Source organism: Rhynchophorus ferrugineus, unplaced genomic scaffold (assembly GCF_030347505.1).
Source record: "Rhynchophorus ferrugineus isolate W39M unplaced genomic scaffold, kcgeb_rfMv2 rfM2, whole genome shotgun sequence".
NCBI lineage: Eukaryota > Metazoa > Arthropoda > Insecta > Coleoptera > Curculionidae > Rhynchophorus > Rhynchophorus ferrugineus.
In genome coordinates, this window is record NW_027472581.1 from 76978425 (window position 1) to 76996191 (window position 17767).

A 17767-nucleotide genomic window follows, 5' to 3' on the forward strand; every position below is an offset into this window, starting at 1 on the left:
TCTTTTCAAGAGGAGCTTTTCAAATACCTTAGCTATCATCGGTAACAGTGAGATAGGTCGATAAGCTTTTATATCATTTGGTGATTTTCCAGGTTTTGGAACCATTATTATTTCAGCCATTTTCCAAACGTCTGGGACATATTTCAGTCGAAATGCTGCATTGATTAAGTTAGTGAGCTTTATAATACCCTTTCTTGGCAGATTGTGCAGCAATTGCCCTGTTATTAAATCATAGCCTGGTGATTTATTTGGCTTGATGTTTGTTTTAATAACGTTGGTGACTTCTTTCGGAGTTGTTAATTGAATTGTCGAATTTTCGCCGTCTATGTCCGGTAAAGTATGTTCAATTTCACTTTCGTTTGGTTTGAAAGTTTTCTCTAAATGGTCAGCGAATGCTTCTGCTTTCTCCAGGTTGCTGCGTGCCCAACTTCCATGCATGTTTCTTATCGGAGGACTATGTAGACAGGATCGTTTTAGGTATTTAGTGGCTTTCCAGAGCGAATAGTCTGTGTTCTTGTCGTCTGTTAAATTTCGTAGATAGTTATTTATGGAATTGTTTTTAATTTCCAAAATTTCCCTCTTCAACCTTTGTGTTATGTTGTTTAAGATATTCTTATTTTCAGGTGTTCTATTTTGCTGCCATTTTTTCCGTAGTTTTCGTTTTTCAGCTACCATTTCCTTGATTTCTTTCGGGTAATTTATTCCTTTGGTTGAAGTTTTAATTTCTGGAGTGTTATTCCAAGCAGCCTGTTGGATGTCTGCAACGAATTTTTCGGTTTCATAATTTAATTGGTCTTCTGTCTTAAGGGGAACATTTAGTTGAATTCGATTGTTTATTTCTTCAACAAATCCTTCCCAGTCTGTCCTCTTGTTGGTTAATGTTGGATTTTGTTGTTTTCTTATAATGTTTTCACTCAGCGTCAAAATCACAGGTGTGTGATCTGAACTTAAGTCAAAATTTTCTTCCACTTCCATGTAGTTAGTGGTTATGTTTCTAGCTATAAAGAAGTCTAACAGGTCTGGAGTTTTCTCTGGATCGGTAGGCCAATAAGTTGGTTTTCCTGTCGACATGTAACTGCACCCTAGCTCAGCAGCTGCTTTATGTAATTCATTACCTTTAGTTGTCGTCATTCTAGATCCCCATCTTGTATTTTTAGCATTGAAATCACCACCGATTATAAATTTTTCTCCTAGGTTGTTTAGAACATTCAAGTAATTTTCTTTTTTTTGGTTGTATCTTGGAGGGCTATATATGGAAGCTAATGTAACCCTGTATTTGCTAGATATAACAGTTACTGCCGTTACCTGATTTTCTGCTAAACTGAGTCCGGGTTCTTGATGATGGCATATATTATTTTTTATTATTATTGCACTTCCTCCTCTTGCTGTGTTAGCTGGATGAATGGTGTGGTAAAAGTGATATCCTCTAAATTTAATAAAGGATTCCTTTGTCAAATGGGTTTCAGATATTAAGCAAATATCTATTTTTTGCAATTCTAGGAATACTTGTAGGTCAGCGTGATGTTTCTGAATCCCATTAGCATTCCAAATTGCGATGCGGATGTCTTTACTTGCCATTTTTAGTTCTTGAGGCCACCGCCCTATTGTTTTCGAGTTTAAGTAATCTTTCAGAAAACGATTCAATAATCTTTTCCTGGTTGTCCAGCTTTGCTATAAGTTTCAATAGCAGTTCGTTGGTTGTAACGTCTTCTTTTTTTGTTTCTTTTTGAGCGGTTTGGTTTATGCTTTGAGCATAGGTCATTTCATCGTTGACTTCGTTGTACATTTTTGGTTGTTTATTTTGAGTCACTGTTTTTTGCTCTTTAGCCTGACTGATTTTATTTCTTCTCTCTTGGAATGTTTTCGCAACTACGCATCCTCTGTAGCTTGCTGGATGCGCTTCATTGCAATTCGCACATTTCGCTTTTGTTCCTTTGGGTTTTTTGCATTCTCCCGTGATGTGTTTTCCTGAGCATTTTACACACCTTGGTTCCCTTTTACAGAATTTTTGTGTGTGTCCATGTAATTGGCATCTCTTGCACTGTGGCACAAGATTTGCCTTTCTAAGAGGTTCTATTTTTACTTCGACTCCTAGAATTTGTTTAATTTCATAAATTGCTTTTATGTCCGTGTTATGTTGGAATGATAACATAAACAGTGGTAAAGGCTTCTTCTGGACAACTATTTCTCCATTGTTATTTTTATTTCGTTCTTTTTTCAGGATATTTGTGACGTCAGTACATTTAAGTCCATTTTTTATTAACTCTTCCACTATTTTAGTAGTTTTAGCTGTCGGTGGAAGCCCTCTTGCCATTACTTTAATGTCTCTGGTTTGCTTATCTTCATACGAGTGCCATTGTAATTTTAGGAATTCCAAGCACTCAGCAATTTTCGTAAAAGTTTTACGACATTCGGCGTTTAATTTGATTTGTCCATTGTTTAATGTTGTTGCTCTAAATAGTATATTATTTGTTTTCATTGTTTCATATAGCAAGTCAAAGTCTGTGACATTACTTACTATAATTGGAGGTGGTCTCGGCACTTTTATTTCTTTATTCAATTCTTGTGCTTTAATGGTTTTTGGTTGTTGTGGTGAAGCTTCAGGTGTATAGTTTGCTTTTCGTTTCTTATTTCTTTTAACTGTTATCCAGCCTACTTCTTTTTGCAATTCTTCCTCGTCTGTTTCATAGTTTACAGGCAATTTGTTTTCAGTGCACTGGTTCACTACGGGAATGCTAGTTGGATTGTATGTGTTTTGGTTTTTTATTAGGAGTTGTAGTGCATCTAATTGTTTTTGCATATTTGTTAGTGCAATTTCCAGATTCCGTCGGGCTGTTTTTTCGTTAATATACGCATTATAGAGAGCTTGCTCATTTTGCGTTCTCTTATGGTTTTCTTGACAAAAGATTTGATTCTGTTGTGCCAGATGAGCTTCACCTGACGTTGAGGATTGTGTTTCCATCTCATTTAGTCTCTGGTTCTCTCTATCAATCATTTTTATTTAATGAATAGTTTAAATCACGTTTTTACAAAAATTTCAGTACCGGTATTTGTTTCAGAACCGTTATATCGCCGCATTTGTGGTACAGATGATGCACCTCCGACCCTTAACAGCCCCCAAAATTTTACCTTTGTTACTTTATTGCAGTGACCATCGTTTTAAACACATTTTCACTAAACATTTAACGCGCAGTTTTAACACTGTTATTGTCGTCACGGTTTTTACTTATTTTTTAAAATCGCATTTGTGGCACAGGTAGTACACTTTCAAATTTATTACACTGACCGTCGCTCCAAACACGTCTTTACTCTACGAAGGTCGAACGACAACTGATAATAGAATAAGGCAACAAAAAAATAGTCAAGAAAGGCGCAAATCAATTAATTAATTATTTAACAGTTTAATTCTACTCTCTTAAAAATCAAACGAAAAGTAATTTAAATTAAAAAAATTCTATTTTGATGAAAAGTTGTAAGTAAGGTTTTTTTAAAATATTTACGTTATAATATTGAATGCTCATTAAAACACATCATACATCATAAAAGTAGCACTTTATTAATACAATTCCTTTCCAATGTTTTTGTGTTTTTTTCCTTTATTTTTGTTGAATAAATAGATACTAAATGATTCCTTTTCTTGTGCATATATAATGCATGTATAAATAAAATATTGGTTATGCAGCAACGGTATAAACAACATACAGTTTATTTATATAAAAGTGTGTTAAGATATCTGTAAAATGTACGACTTTTGTATAATTATATGTAGATGTATCAACCTTAAAAAAAACAAGTTTTTTGTATGGCGTTTTGGGAATTACCATATATTAATTGATGTTGAAAATACGTTGAACAATGATCTCATACATTATATAAAAAAGTGTTTTCAAGAATGAATGTTTTTATTTGCAACGCCATAACTATCCATCATTTATGTGTTGTGTTATTTTCCATAGTTTACTAATGATATATAGTAATTTAATAATAATAGCTTAATTTCGATTTGATTGTGTATTTTTTATAATGTTTAAATTAAGTTAAATAAATCATCAGACAGAGTATTAAACATATCTTGTGGGTTTAGTGATTTGATGACCTGAATACATAATTTGAATGCTGAGTTATTTACTATGCTATTAGTATTTCGAAACATTATTAACTCAAAATATTATATTATCTCAAGAATGTATTTGGTTCTTTAATTTAATCGTAAATTTAATCAGTTATATTTTATAAACTCGTACAATTATATGAAGTAGAATATGACTGATATGAGGCAATGCGATAGGATTGCTACCATGTCGCTGGTTCAAATTCCACTTAAGACGTATAAAAAGCAGTATAAAATGCGACACGATCCCAGTCATGCTAGTTACTGGTAGTAAGTTTGACCATCAATCCGTAAGATAAATGCGAATGATGGAGGTTTGGATGCAGATAAATCCTCGTCATCATAAGATCATCAGTTTGAAGCTCGAGTAAAGTTTCTACTTTTCCACCAGTATGTTGCTGTTAATGACACAAGCCTTCAAAAATTCTTCACCATATTTCACCACCGTTAACAATCGGCCGCAACCTCTAACAATGTTAGTTTCCTGTTTTTCAAATTTTGACACATTGGAATCATCTGCGTCTCTGAATTTGTTCCCTGACTGTCGCATTTTAATCGAATAACTTCATTTTTAAGACGGTTTCGGTGAGAACATGTAGAATTTGCCTGAATCAAAGAGTTGAGATATAAAATTGCGGACGATCCATTAAATGTCAATACTTTACCATTGCTTCATTCATTCTTAAGCTATATGTACGTAAACCCAGGCAATGACCAAAAAACCAAAAAGCATCAAATTGAACGTTATGTCTCCTTTTAAATATTCTTCACATAATTGCATCTACCATTATGTTGAAAAGCAATGGAGAGGCGAATATTCTTGGCCAACACCGACTCGGATTTCAAATGAATTCGACAAGAAATGTGAAACTCGCACGCAACTAATGGAACCATCGGGAAAAGGCCTGAAGAAGTTTACATAATTAGACGTTAGAAAATATGATTTTAAAAAATTATCGGAAACCATTATTAAGAACATTTGAATAGATGGTCGTTACTGTGGTGCTTCGTCCAAATCTCGGTTTTAATAGAAAACGAACGGTCAATTATGATTATATTATGTTTATTAAACCAATAATTAGTTACTTATTAATAATTAGTTTACTTACTAATATGAACAACACAAATTAATATAACTGACACAGCGCAAATAATGTATGTATCTAGTCTTGTACTAATAAAATATATTAAAACTATGCACATCTACTAGAGTGCCGAAGACGATTGAAAACAATTGCATGTTTTGTAATCACATACATTTCGAAAGTATTCTTGTTTATTGGTTACCCAAATATGCCGCACATACGCCGATTTTAGCAGGAGCTGTAATTATTTTGATAATTACTGGTGCAAAACCAACATGGCAAGCTGCGCGCTTCAGAAACACTTCTAAGTGATTCTTGTGAAAGCAATACTTGTGGAAGATTTATTAATAAAATGAGTATTCGCTACGACTTCAATTTTCTCAGAAAGATACATTTTAGCGACGAAAGGTAATTCTGAATATACAGCTATATCACAGTAACAATTTAGTTATTTAATAAAGTTATTTTTCTACCAGCGCTTTTCCAAATGGGGTCTAAGGACGTAAATGGTTAAACGGATAACTTCAACATTAAATATCTCAAAAAATTAACGAGAAATCATCGTGAAATATCTTTAGAATTCCATGTTTATACCTTTTAGAAAAAAAAGGTAATAAAAAGGTTTTTATTACGTTAATACATAATACTAACTTTTTTTTTGTTTATGTTTCTGCTGTCGGAATACTCATAGATTATATCTCAGAGATTTCCATCGACAATATTACGTTTTAATAAACCAGCGGCAGTATGGCATTCATGCTTCATGTTTGATAATAACAGTGGATGTACAAGATGTGTTTCAAAATAAGTAGGACTTAGTTAACTTAAAGTTAGTTTTTACTAGAAGAAAATTGAACACTACTAATTTAATAAATTAGTAATAATAATCAGGTATATGACGAAAAATTATATTATTACAAGGAAAATCTAAACTATATGAAGTACTACCAAGTGTATCATTTATTCAAGTATATACATTCCTAAAGAGGTTTTTTATTGATAGAGAACGACAACTTTCGATAAAAGTTTTAGCTAGTTTATGATAGAAACACTGTCTTAAGCTAGAGTCAATAATTCTGCATCTAAATGTCCGTAGGACATAAAATTTCGACAATAACGCTTTCAAAGGCTGACGAAGTGGTGTTTTCTTAAATTTTCTCATTGGAACGTATCTTGTATAATTATTGAGCAATTTTTATACATTTTTCCATGCTGTTTTTACGAGATTGTTGGTAAAATGTTCTTTTCTTATTAATATCAATAATTAAAGCTTTGTTGCACTAACTTTCAAAACAGTTAACGGGTAAGCTTACATTATAAGCAAACGTAGAAAATTGATATTTGTTGACTTGACAAGATGATGATAAATAATATGATATAATGTATGTATATTGGTAATATTATTAAGAAAACAAAGTGGCTTAAAAATCGTGTGAATTATCTCAAATAAATTAGAAGACCTTTTTGAAATTGGAATCGATTGATCTGTGAAATATATATCATTTAAATAGAATATAGTTGATTTGACGTATAATTTGATTTAAATATACAAATATATTAATTAAGGGCTAGAAAAATTGTTTCATTTCTTCACAATTTAAATATAGCAAACCAAGAAAATATTTACTTGTATTAATCAATCTCATATTCTCATATATTTTCACTACAAATATTTTGATCAATAGTATCTATTAGTGAAAATGTCAAAAACAAAATGTAATCAACAATCAACCATTGTTAAAGTCAATGGTTTTGACAATTCTCTCAATAAAATAACATTTCTTTATTTACGTCTGTTTGCACCAAATAACTCAATAATACGAGTAATTTGGTACAAAGGGACGCTAATCATGGAATGCTTAAAATTGTATTTCCACATTCATTATGTTTGTTGTTTGATTTGAAAATCTGCTGCCGAAGGCCATCAGACCTTAGAAACGTATGATGATTTTGATGTCAATGACAAAGAACTGTTTGGAGAACCAAAAAGTTCGAAGAAAATAAATTGCAACACTTACTAGACGAAAAGCCATCTGAAATTTTCATCTGGAACTTTCAGGCAATTTAACGTAACGGCAGTTCACGAATCAACTGCTTCTAGGCCGTTATATGCGATAGGAAAGGTCCAGAAGGAAAATAGCTATTACACGAATTGACTGCAAAAGCAATTTTGAAGCGTGTCAACGTCCGAGTTTCATTGCTTAGCAGGTAAAAACATAGTACACATATATAGACATAAACAGAGTTTCCTCTGGTGGTGTAATGTGAATGACAATAAATGTCAAGTGAATCTACAATGACAATTCCAAGCACAAGAAAGTATGGGTTAGTCTTGCTGTGTAATGGTGGGATCAGCAACTATTACTGCAGATGTCCTCCGAGATCAGTTGTCAAATTGAACGATGTATTGTTGCTACAAGAGTTGTGAAAAACACATTTTTGCAGCTCAAAAGAAATAGTGCTTTTTGATTACCACTTGTTTAGATCGATGGAATATGACTTGGCTGGTCCATCCTATCGAAATCCTGAAATCGTTTAGAAACCAACATCGTTCTTTCTAAACGGTATCACCATGTGACTAGAAAAAGTTATAGATAATGATTCAAAATATGATTAAAATATTGTACCAATTTTTCTCAATAAATACCCTTTTAAACTTCCTTTAAAATAATCAGAATAAGTGAGAGAACCTAATTTGTAACTAATGTCAATCCATCAAACCTAAGAAAAATTATTAAAAAAACGAATGTATATGTTATTGAGTAAACTTAATAATTCAAAAGGACATAGTTCGTATCATATAGAGAGAAATTATTGTTATTTTAGTAGAAAACAAAACGATTCAGACCCTACCATCAAACTCAATCGACTTTAACGATCCCCAGCTAACGATTTGGGTTCAACTTTTGAATTATTAATAGTCCGGCACCTACGAGCGTACCGAACCGTCGCATAAAATACAGTTAACAATGACTTGATTATTGATAATGCGAGTGTAAAGTAAATATAATTCCACGAATCAATGATTAGCCATGCTGTAATCAAAAGGTAAGAAAAAACGTTTTATTAGCAACTATAAGTTTTCGAGAAGAATTAATAATTTAGTTCTAAAAATTAGGCAGCAATTTCATTAAATACCCGAAGAACACAATTCCTTCATTAATATATTTTAAATACTTGAAAATGTTAAGCAATGAAGATTGGATACAAAGAAGTTTCGAAATTGGATACAAGAAGATTTCCAATATTTTTAAAAACGGCGTCTTTATAGGATTATCCATTGTTTGTAATGTTAATTAATAAAAATAAGTTATAATATAATGGAATGACAGATTTACAGAATATCGCAATATATGTTTTAACAGTGATGTAAAGATACAGAAATGTATTCTACAAGATTCCATACATATTCTTAAATATTTCTGATGTGGCAATCTCAAAATATTCAATTTAAATGTCATTGCATTGAACATTAATGTTGATGGGGTCATTATAATGAAACGTAATGGTATAATTATCTATATTATGAGATAAAATCTAATATTATTGTTGGTTATCTTAGGTGATAATTAATGATTGTACCTACATTTCTTCATATACTAGAAGAACTGTGAATTACTTTTCAGGTATGTGTTTTTAAATACAGAGCTTCATAATTAATGAAACTGAATTATTATTTTTAAGATTTTATATGCTATGTTTTATAAAATTGAGACTATTCGATAATATGAACAGATTAATAGTGAATAATTAACAATGAATAGATTCGATTCTTTCGAATACCTTCGTATACATGAAATCAGTCTGGTCATGTAGAATCATCATCATCATATGGAGTAGAAATTTTACTGTTCTACGATAAATATCTTGCAAAAGTATACATTGTTGATTTTGATTGTGTTTAATCAATATTCCTTGGTTGCTTCATTCAGTTTAATTAATAATATAAACTTGATTAATTATTCTTTGTATCATTTGCAGCTTTTTATGATTATTATTGAATATGATCATAAATAATGAGATTAATAGATGTTCTAGAAATTTAACCTAATACTTCAACAAATTCTATTTCCATACGTATATATATATATATATATATATATATATATATATATATATAGCGCCTCTTTAACTTTTCAATGATTTTGTAAACCGATTTATTTTTGGTCCTTTAGGATTTCTTTCATTGGCCACCGTTTACTCGGCTAATAATAATTTTTACTTATAGTCTGTTCAAAGTTATTTTGTACATACGTCATCTAAATTTGTGACATCAAAACGTCGCAATGTTGCCTCATCAACCCTGACTAAAACTCAGTTTGGCTTTGACATACAACAAAATTCTAATCTAAATAAAATAATTGAACAAAAATGTTATCAAATATGATTTATTTTAACATTATACTACATCTAAAAACTACAGTTAATTATACAGCAACAATAGTTTATAGGTAAGAGTTATAACCACTTATCACTATTGCTTTCAAGAATTTTGCATACGTCTGGCAACCGGACGACTTTGACTGGCTCATTCGTTTACACATTCCAACTAATCAGGCAACATTGTGTCTCCTTTAAACTAGACTAAAATGAAAAGGAAAGTATTGTCGGATTCTAAAATGAATTTACAAACTGCGACAGGCAATAAGTTAAACATTTTTATGACGTATGTACAAAAAAATTCGAACAGACTATAGATTTGTTCTAGGAACTCAAGTTTCATCTATTGCCACATACTGATGTTTCACTTAAGCAGCTCCAAAAATGCTATGATTTATTAAATATTTTATTTACGTTTTGCACTGCGTGAAAAGCAAATTTTGCAGAGTCAAAATGCGTGTAAATTGTCAAACACATGTCATTTGTCTCGCTCTTCTACGCGTCATTGAATTTATGTCTATTATAGCGCCTCGGTCATAATAAGAGTCAATAATGGTTTATTTTCTTAGTGCAGAATATTCATAAAGCTTTTCAAGCCACTAATATATTTGGCATTAGCAGTATTTTCTCTATCAAAAAATGCGTTTAATAAGCAGACGGAATTATTTTACACGAGGAAGTGAACTTATCATGTTTGTTTTTTAATTTTAATTGTTAATGTAATTGTAATGTTTTTTAATTAAATTAGTAATTCAATGGTACTGGTATATTCCTGAAATAAATGGTTGTAACTGACGATATGGATTTGAAATATACAGAAAACAAAAAAGCCTGTGATGAATTTGTTAGACTTTTTGTTTATATAAATACTTCCTCAATTATAATCTATACTCACATTAAGAGATTAATTAAGTTCCGCATACTTAAATCTTTGTTTAATGGACATGGGAGTTCTTGTTCAATTACCAGCAGTGTCTTTCTTATATAACATAACGTATTCGCGCTGGTGTGACATAGCAAACGAATCTTTTCTTTTTTATTCGGCCAATTCAATCGTGATTCGAATAAATACATTATTAATGCCCGATCTACATATAAGAAGAGGTTTTCTCTAGAAAAAATACTGTTGCATTACGAACATGAAAGTCATCACTTTTGTCGTGGTATGTTTCTTCGATTAAAGAAAACTTGTATCATTGATTTATTTGTGTCTATGTATTAATGCCGTATAATAATAGTCATAATAAATAACATTTTCAACGTAGAATGCGCTTCTTCCGAATATAAACTTTCTATCATAAATTTAAGTCTTCGAGCCTATGTCTAGTGTTGCTGTAACGAAATGAAAATACAAGCCATGCTATATATAAGATTGAGACAAAGTAATTTCGGTTTATCCTAATAGGTGGATTAAAAGTCGTATGTCACTAGCAATATTTATTCAATGATATCATACTATAGCATATTTGAAAGGCAACAGTCTATAGAAAATTCCATTCCAGTTAAAGTTATTGCACTTTGAAAAAGAAGAATCAATCTTCACACTATTTTACCTTTTTACTTCTAAAAAGCGAGATATGTAACAGAGGTTCTTTGAAAATTTTGTGATTTGTAAGAAGTGGTTTGCTAATTTTTACCCTAGCTGACCAATTTTGAAAAAACTAATGAATCTATCATAAAAGCGTTTTAAACCATCTATACTAGTACCGAAACTGTAGTAGTAAGAAACTTGATACTTGAGTTCTACATAAACTAAAAGTAAAAAATTTTACAGACCTAATTTCCATTTGCGAATCACTGTTGAAACGAAAAGAAATAGAGTTTTTTGAAACGAATTATTTCCAGTGGTGAAAAGTGACGAAAGAGCTGGTGGTGAAAACCCAAATAAGCTCAACAAAATGTTCAAAACGCACAATTTTTTATACATCTTATACTAGATATGTTTGGTACAATTGCACTTGTATCCTATTAAGATTAAACACTTAAACCCTATACTATTTTATGAAACCTGGTTCGCTTAAATCTTCCCTTCTGATTTTCTGAGCGTTGTCCAGTAGCTGTGTTGCTTCCACATTGTTGCGTCTTGCATTGTCTTTCATGTTAAAAGTCGAAAGCCGAAATCTTGGCTAATTTCGTTAATTAATTTGATTTCGAGATCATCGTGTAGTTTTTCGTTGAGAAAATTTCGAGCTATTTTACTGATTCTACTTGGGTTATCCAAGAATCGGGTATCCGCCAAGTAATATAATTAGATTTCTGTCAATTCACTGCAACGCAAAACTGACATGGACAGTTTTGCGGTTATTCAGTGGTGTCTTTTAGTCTTTAGTTCATTTGTGAATCTTTGACCACTGACTATACTTTTTCTTCAGTCCTAGACAGAGATATCTTTTGACGGTTGTTTAATAAGTAATGCGATTGAAGTAGACTAACTAATCAAAAAGAAAGGCTTTTAACCATTTTACCAAAAAAGTAACAATATATTGTCGATTAAAGAGGTACATATATCATCGATTAGTGATTAGGAATGTATATGAATAAATTCGCCTTGAAACCCACACATGAAAAAGGAGACTATTTTTCAAATCATTGCTCTTAGTTAGCCTCTACTTATTCCTATATTTCTAATAACAGTTACTTTTCAATGAATGGTAGATTATTTTTAATTACAAAGATTGTAGTTCATTAAAGTATGAACCCAAGTTCCAGAATTTCATGCATGCGAATCTGATAAATAGATAAAATTACAAGCGCATATATATAGCTTCCAGCCACTTATGTCTTTGTCTTGTTTATATTCGCTGTTAAGAATAAAGGCCTTGAAAGAGAGTTCGACCGGCTTTGTTGTACTGCCGTTTATCGTAATTAAATGGTTCCGAATAGATATTGTAACAAAAGTCGAGTTAATATATTTATATCATAAATTTGCGCAAAAACATCGATTTATTTTTATTTCCTGACTTGATTTGTAACCTTCAAAATATTATAGAAAGTATTTTACGGGTCAATTTGGTGAAAGCCATGATACTACTTCTTAATTAAACTAGACTTTTAAAACGTTTTTACTGTGAATATAATTCAAATAAAATAATACTTGATATTAAGAAGAATTGTTGAAAATAATTTACTTAGAAAAAATTTAATACAGCATTATATTTCGCTATCAAACTTAATAAGCTTGATTAGACTTGATAACAATTCGACGTATCACTAAAATAACATACTTGTTATGTAACTACCTATTAAAGAATAACAAAACATAATATACTACAAAACTTAGTAATAGGTGTAATAATCTTAAACTATTACACTTTTATTACATTACATGTTATTATATAGCATGTAGTTAATGTTTAAAACAAGATGGAACGATTCTGTATGAGGCGATTTGGTAGCCACGGTGGACAAAACGCTCCTACTACACTGGGATACTCGCGGATTTGAATCCTGCTAGGACATGGTTGTAAATTTATGTTTGTGATTGAGAGGCAGTGGTGTAAAATCCCACAAGAAAAATCTTCCCAGTCATCCCAGTAACCAGGAAAGGTAAAGCCGGATGAAAATCTTCTGAGATGGTTTCAAAAGTTGGTCACTCGCCAATTGGTAGGTTCAAGGATGAGAGTATACCCTTTCCGGATAAACCCTAGTTGGTAAAAAATATAAATATTCTAGATGAATGTCATCTGATTATATGATTCATCTAGGACTGCTCTACTCTTTCTTAGTACAATATCTTAGCTGCAGAAATCGTGTGATCGCATTACTTTTCCTTCATTTGCAATTATAAAAGAATGATCTCTTGATAAAATCATTCATTATTTGTTTGTTTTTTTTATTAAATTTTATTTAATTAATTTTGTTCAATAATTTTTATTCGCTACTAAATTTAACATTAGATGCTTACATATATTTTGACATATTTTCACATATTTGATCAAATCATTTAAACATTTGACGAAAACATTAATAAATATTAAGCAATGACTGACAAATAGCAAAATTTGGTGACTAATGATGATATTAATTTATGATAACGTTCGAATTCATAGTTGAAAATTATTTGGATTTGGTAAAAAATATTAGGTTGCTATATACCTCCTGAGACCCCTTGCTATGCCACCGTTACAATCACTTATTCCATTAATGTAGAATGCGAGATGAATAATATTTTTAAGATGGAATTCGTAACGTGAAAAATGAGAAATAGTTATAGCCTTTAATAAGCAATAACAAAATTTATACATTCTTTCATATTGTTTAAAAAAATAATTTGAATTTAAAAGAAATAGGGACAATTTATATATACACCCAAAATTTCAATTAAAGATGGAAATACTTAAATTAAGTAATAGTTATTGGGTAAAGCTATGACACGTATTAGAAACAAATATATGTTAATTGAAAAACAAATGAAATTGTAATTTTTGTTGATACAGAACACATTCACCAGTGTTTGGATGATAAGACGAATTGGTGTTGTGAAATGTATTGGTTTTGAAATGTCACAAAATGGAATCAACCAACTGAAAATACTAATACATTTTTAGAAAATTTAATGTTGGTTTTTGCATGCATTCTGATCATTTCTTTACTTTAAAAAAGCATTTATTGAAAAAAATTAGTACAATATAGATCAATCAAAATACGTTCAATTTTTTTCTACAATTTTCTCCCATCTTTTTGGTAACATGATGATACCATGAGAGAGACGTGCCGAACCAATATCGTGATTCAATATCGTGTCTCAACGAAGCATGGATCTAAACAGATGGTAATCAGAATCCACTGCCTGATAAATACACCGGATGTTGCATAACTTTCGTTTTGAACTGTACCACTATATTCTCCTCAACTCTTGCAACAGGTAGTCGAAGTCGTTAATCGTTATCATCCAAAAGGATGGCTTAGCGTCTTTTAGTTGCTGGTTCTCCTTGCATACGACGTTAAATTGCTTCAATTTATGTCGGTAGATATTTGCAGTAACATCTTCATTGGGTTTTAATAGCTTGTAATATACTACAACTTGCTGATCCCACTATATGTACAGAAATACTCTACGGGCATGAACATTCCGCCTCGGGGTCGATGTGGATAGATTTGGACTAATCTATGACTTTTTGCGGTTTCTATTATCATAATAGAGGTCACAGAAAACTGTTTTTTTGGTTGGCAAATAATAAAACTGCGATATTAAAATAATTCTACTTTTAGATTTTTTCCATCAGCTATAAAACCGAATGAAATGTCAATGTTAAAACATCAAGTTACTCAACGTGTAGAGTACAAAACAAAACTTTTAATTTACTTTAATACTATTTTATGTTACACACTGTTTTATTTTCTCGTACGACACGGACTGTATCTGGTGATATGATATACTACTAGAGACAGTGATGTGAATGGGAGGACCAGCTGAATACCAGTATATTTTCGCCCAAATTATAATGGCCCCTACCTCATGTTTAGATGTAGGAATCAAGTAGACCGACTTGTAGGCTTCTTTTGAGGTTCTTCATATACAAAATTGGCTGTTTTGAGGAAACAATGTAACACACGGGCTGAAATGTCGGGCCTAACATATAGATGGCGCTAAAACTAACACTGCTTTTTCGTTTAGTACCAACCTTCAAAAGAAAGCTGTTCAAATTTCATGAAACTCATGAGTTCGTTGTGCTAAAAGTGATACTATTTTTGTTATTATAAAAACAATGGATCAAAAAAAATTTCGTGTTTTAATTTTACAGACCTTCAATATAATGTCGCAGGCCTCAAAATATGCTCACTAGTAATAAATTTCGCTCGAATGAAGAACCTCTTCATTCTTCATCGCTGACAGTCATCGCTGACACTGCGGCCTATTTTGAGGCAAAGATAAATCGTTTTATAAACGTGGTATTGAAATGTTAGGGCGGCGTTGGAGTAATTGTTTGGCTCTTGATGGAAATTACGTTGATGAATAAAGACAATTTTGGAAAAAAAACGCGTTTTCTTTGTTACGCCTGTGACTTTTCAGCCCATGTGTTAAACAATGATTTCTCAAACCATATCACATTCTTCCGCTAACTAGCTGCTTATCACTTTTAGAGTTGGCTTTCATTATAAAGGATTTTGCAATCGCAGCTCCTTCATAAAAGTTAACCGAACACCAAGAATTTGCCCTCTTTCGAAGTCTGAGGGACTAAACATTTCACCTCTCACTAAAATATAATGTATAAGACTTGGTATGTAAATTGATTAATATATATGCGTCGCATTATTTACGCGAAAGCAGTGTTACCAACATGCATCAAGGTGTACTATATTGCATGTTGTTGATATTGTTTTGTCTACTCCCTGTAAATGAACACGATAAGTTCAACTGATGAATTTATTTCATTAGTTGAAATTGATTTAGACATTGTATGCATAAGTGATAGATATATTTTATTGGCGGATTTTTTGTTAATCAATATTACGTGACTTTTCTGTATATTGATGTTTAAATAACATAAGCAGTACACCAAACTTAAGCAATGAATGGATGAGGATTTAATAATACCGTGTCTAGCATTTATCCTGGTCTGATTCTTTGCATATAAATCAAGTTTAATATATGGACCAGTGTCTATTCTGTATTGGTCAATGACATTATTATTTTTCATATAAAATTAGAATATCCTAGCACTACGAATCTTATTGCTGATGTGTGTATAGTAATGATTTAATATAATTTAAAAGTGAGATATTAGTCAAATTCTTTTTTTATTTAAAATGTTCGTTATGACTCTGTCGCTTAGATCAGGCGACATTTTAGAGAAGTAGCGAATTATGTTGTCTCTAAAGCTATCCCTTCATTGCTACTTATAATCTTGTAGCGACTGAATTTTGAAAACCACACATGAAGAGACTAGCAATAAAATGGCACAATTCACGTCATCTCTTGGAGAAGAAACACACTGTGTGGCAAGTAGCGTTCAATTTGGCTTGACGCTGTTAACCCAATTTATCTAAAAAATGCACCTGGCCGCTAGTGATAAAGAAGGTAATTCCAGAAATTGAATTCTGTTTGAAACAACTGTTTCGATGATTGGAAGAAGTGTTGGCATAAATGCATCCGAGGTGGATTACCTTAAAGGGTTGTAGAAAGTTTAGTTGAGCTTAAAAAGTATGTACTGTAATAGAAATCCATTTTTCTTGCAAGATATAATGCGAAACTGATTCTAATTAAGTAGTCTTTTTAATTTTTAATTTTAAAGTGTACTGTGTCTGTAATATAAAAGCTTCCATTAATTATCGAAGGGCCTATGAAACTTATAAACTAGACTAGCCTAGACTATTAGGTGTACCGGAAAGTAATTTTAAGGTTTTTTTAGGAAAATATTAAATAATTTTCAAGAAAATTAAAAAAAATATTTATTCAAAGTATTGGCCATTTGATTCTATACATCTTGTCCATACTTAGGACTATTTGTGGATGCCATCCCAAAAATACTGTTCTTTGAGCAGAACCATTCATCGAGTCATTTTCTAACTTCTTCGAAATTCATGAAGTGCCGGTCTGCAAGCGCATGTTTCATTAATGCGAATAGCTGATAATCAGAAAGGGCAAGATCTGGAGAATACAAGGGGTGCGATGATATGTTCCATTCTAAACACTTTCAACGCTTCCCTGACCGGTTTTTGATTTATAAGAATAAGTTAGCGTGCTGTAAAATTACTCTACCGTGTCTTCGGATCCATTCTGGGCGGTTTTCGATCAATGCATTGTTAAAATTAATCTTTTATTGTCGGTAGCAATTGCTATTAACTATTCCAGCAGGTTTCAATTGTTCGTAATACACCACGCCACTCTGGTCCCACCAAACACAGAGCATTGCTTTGCGATCAAAATGATCTGGCATTGGAGTCGATTGGCCGGCTTCACTATGTGATAACCATGAGTTTCTGCACTTTGGGTTTTCAAAATAAATCCACTTTTCATCACCGGTCACTATTCCATGGAGACATGACTCCCGATCATACCTTTGAAGCAGCTTTTCACAGACGATTTTCCATTTGCTGTCATTCAATTGATGTGGCACTTCAAACTTTATCGATCTACCAGAACGTCCTTTGTCGTGTACATCAAAATCACCCCTTTTGAATTTTCGAAACTACGCCTCAAATAGTTTTAGAAGGTTAAAGTTAGAGCATGCATCACTTTCTACCAGCA

The 17767-nt window shown here is 31.7% G+C and overlaps 1 protein-coding gene across 3 annotated transcripts in view; it reads left to right on the forward strand.

Moving 5' to 3' along the window:
* Window positions 1–17767, forward strand: part of LOC143190536 (transient receptor potential cation channel subfamily A member 1 homolog) — a 48857-nt gene that overhangs the window by 10508 nt on the left and 20582 nt on the right. The window contains exon 1 of one of the 3 annotated variants that reach the window (XM_076394877.1): window positions 8093–8244. The exons of the other annotated variants lie outside the window; for them this stretch is intronic. The gene's annotated coding sequence lies outside the window, so the exon portion shown is untranslated. Of the gene's footprint in view, window positions 1–8092; window positions 8245–17767 lie in introns of those variants that run through there. 3 annotated transcript variants of the gene reach the window in all.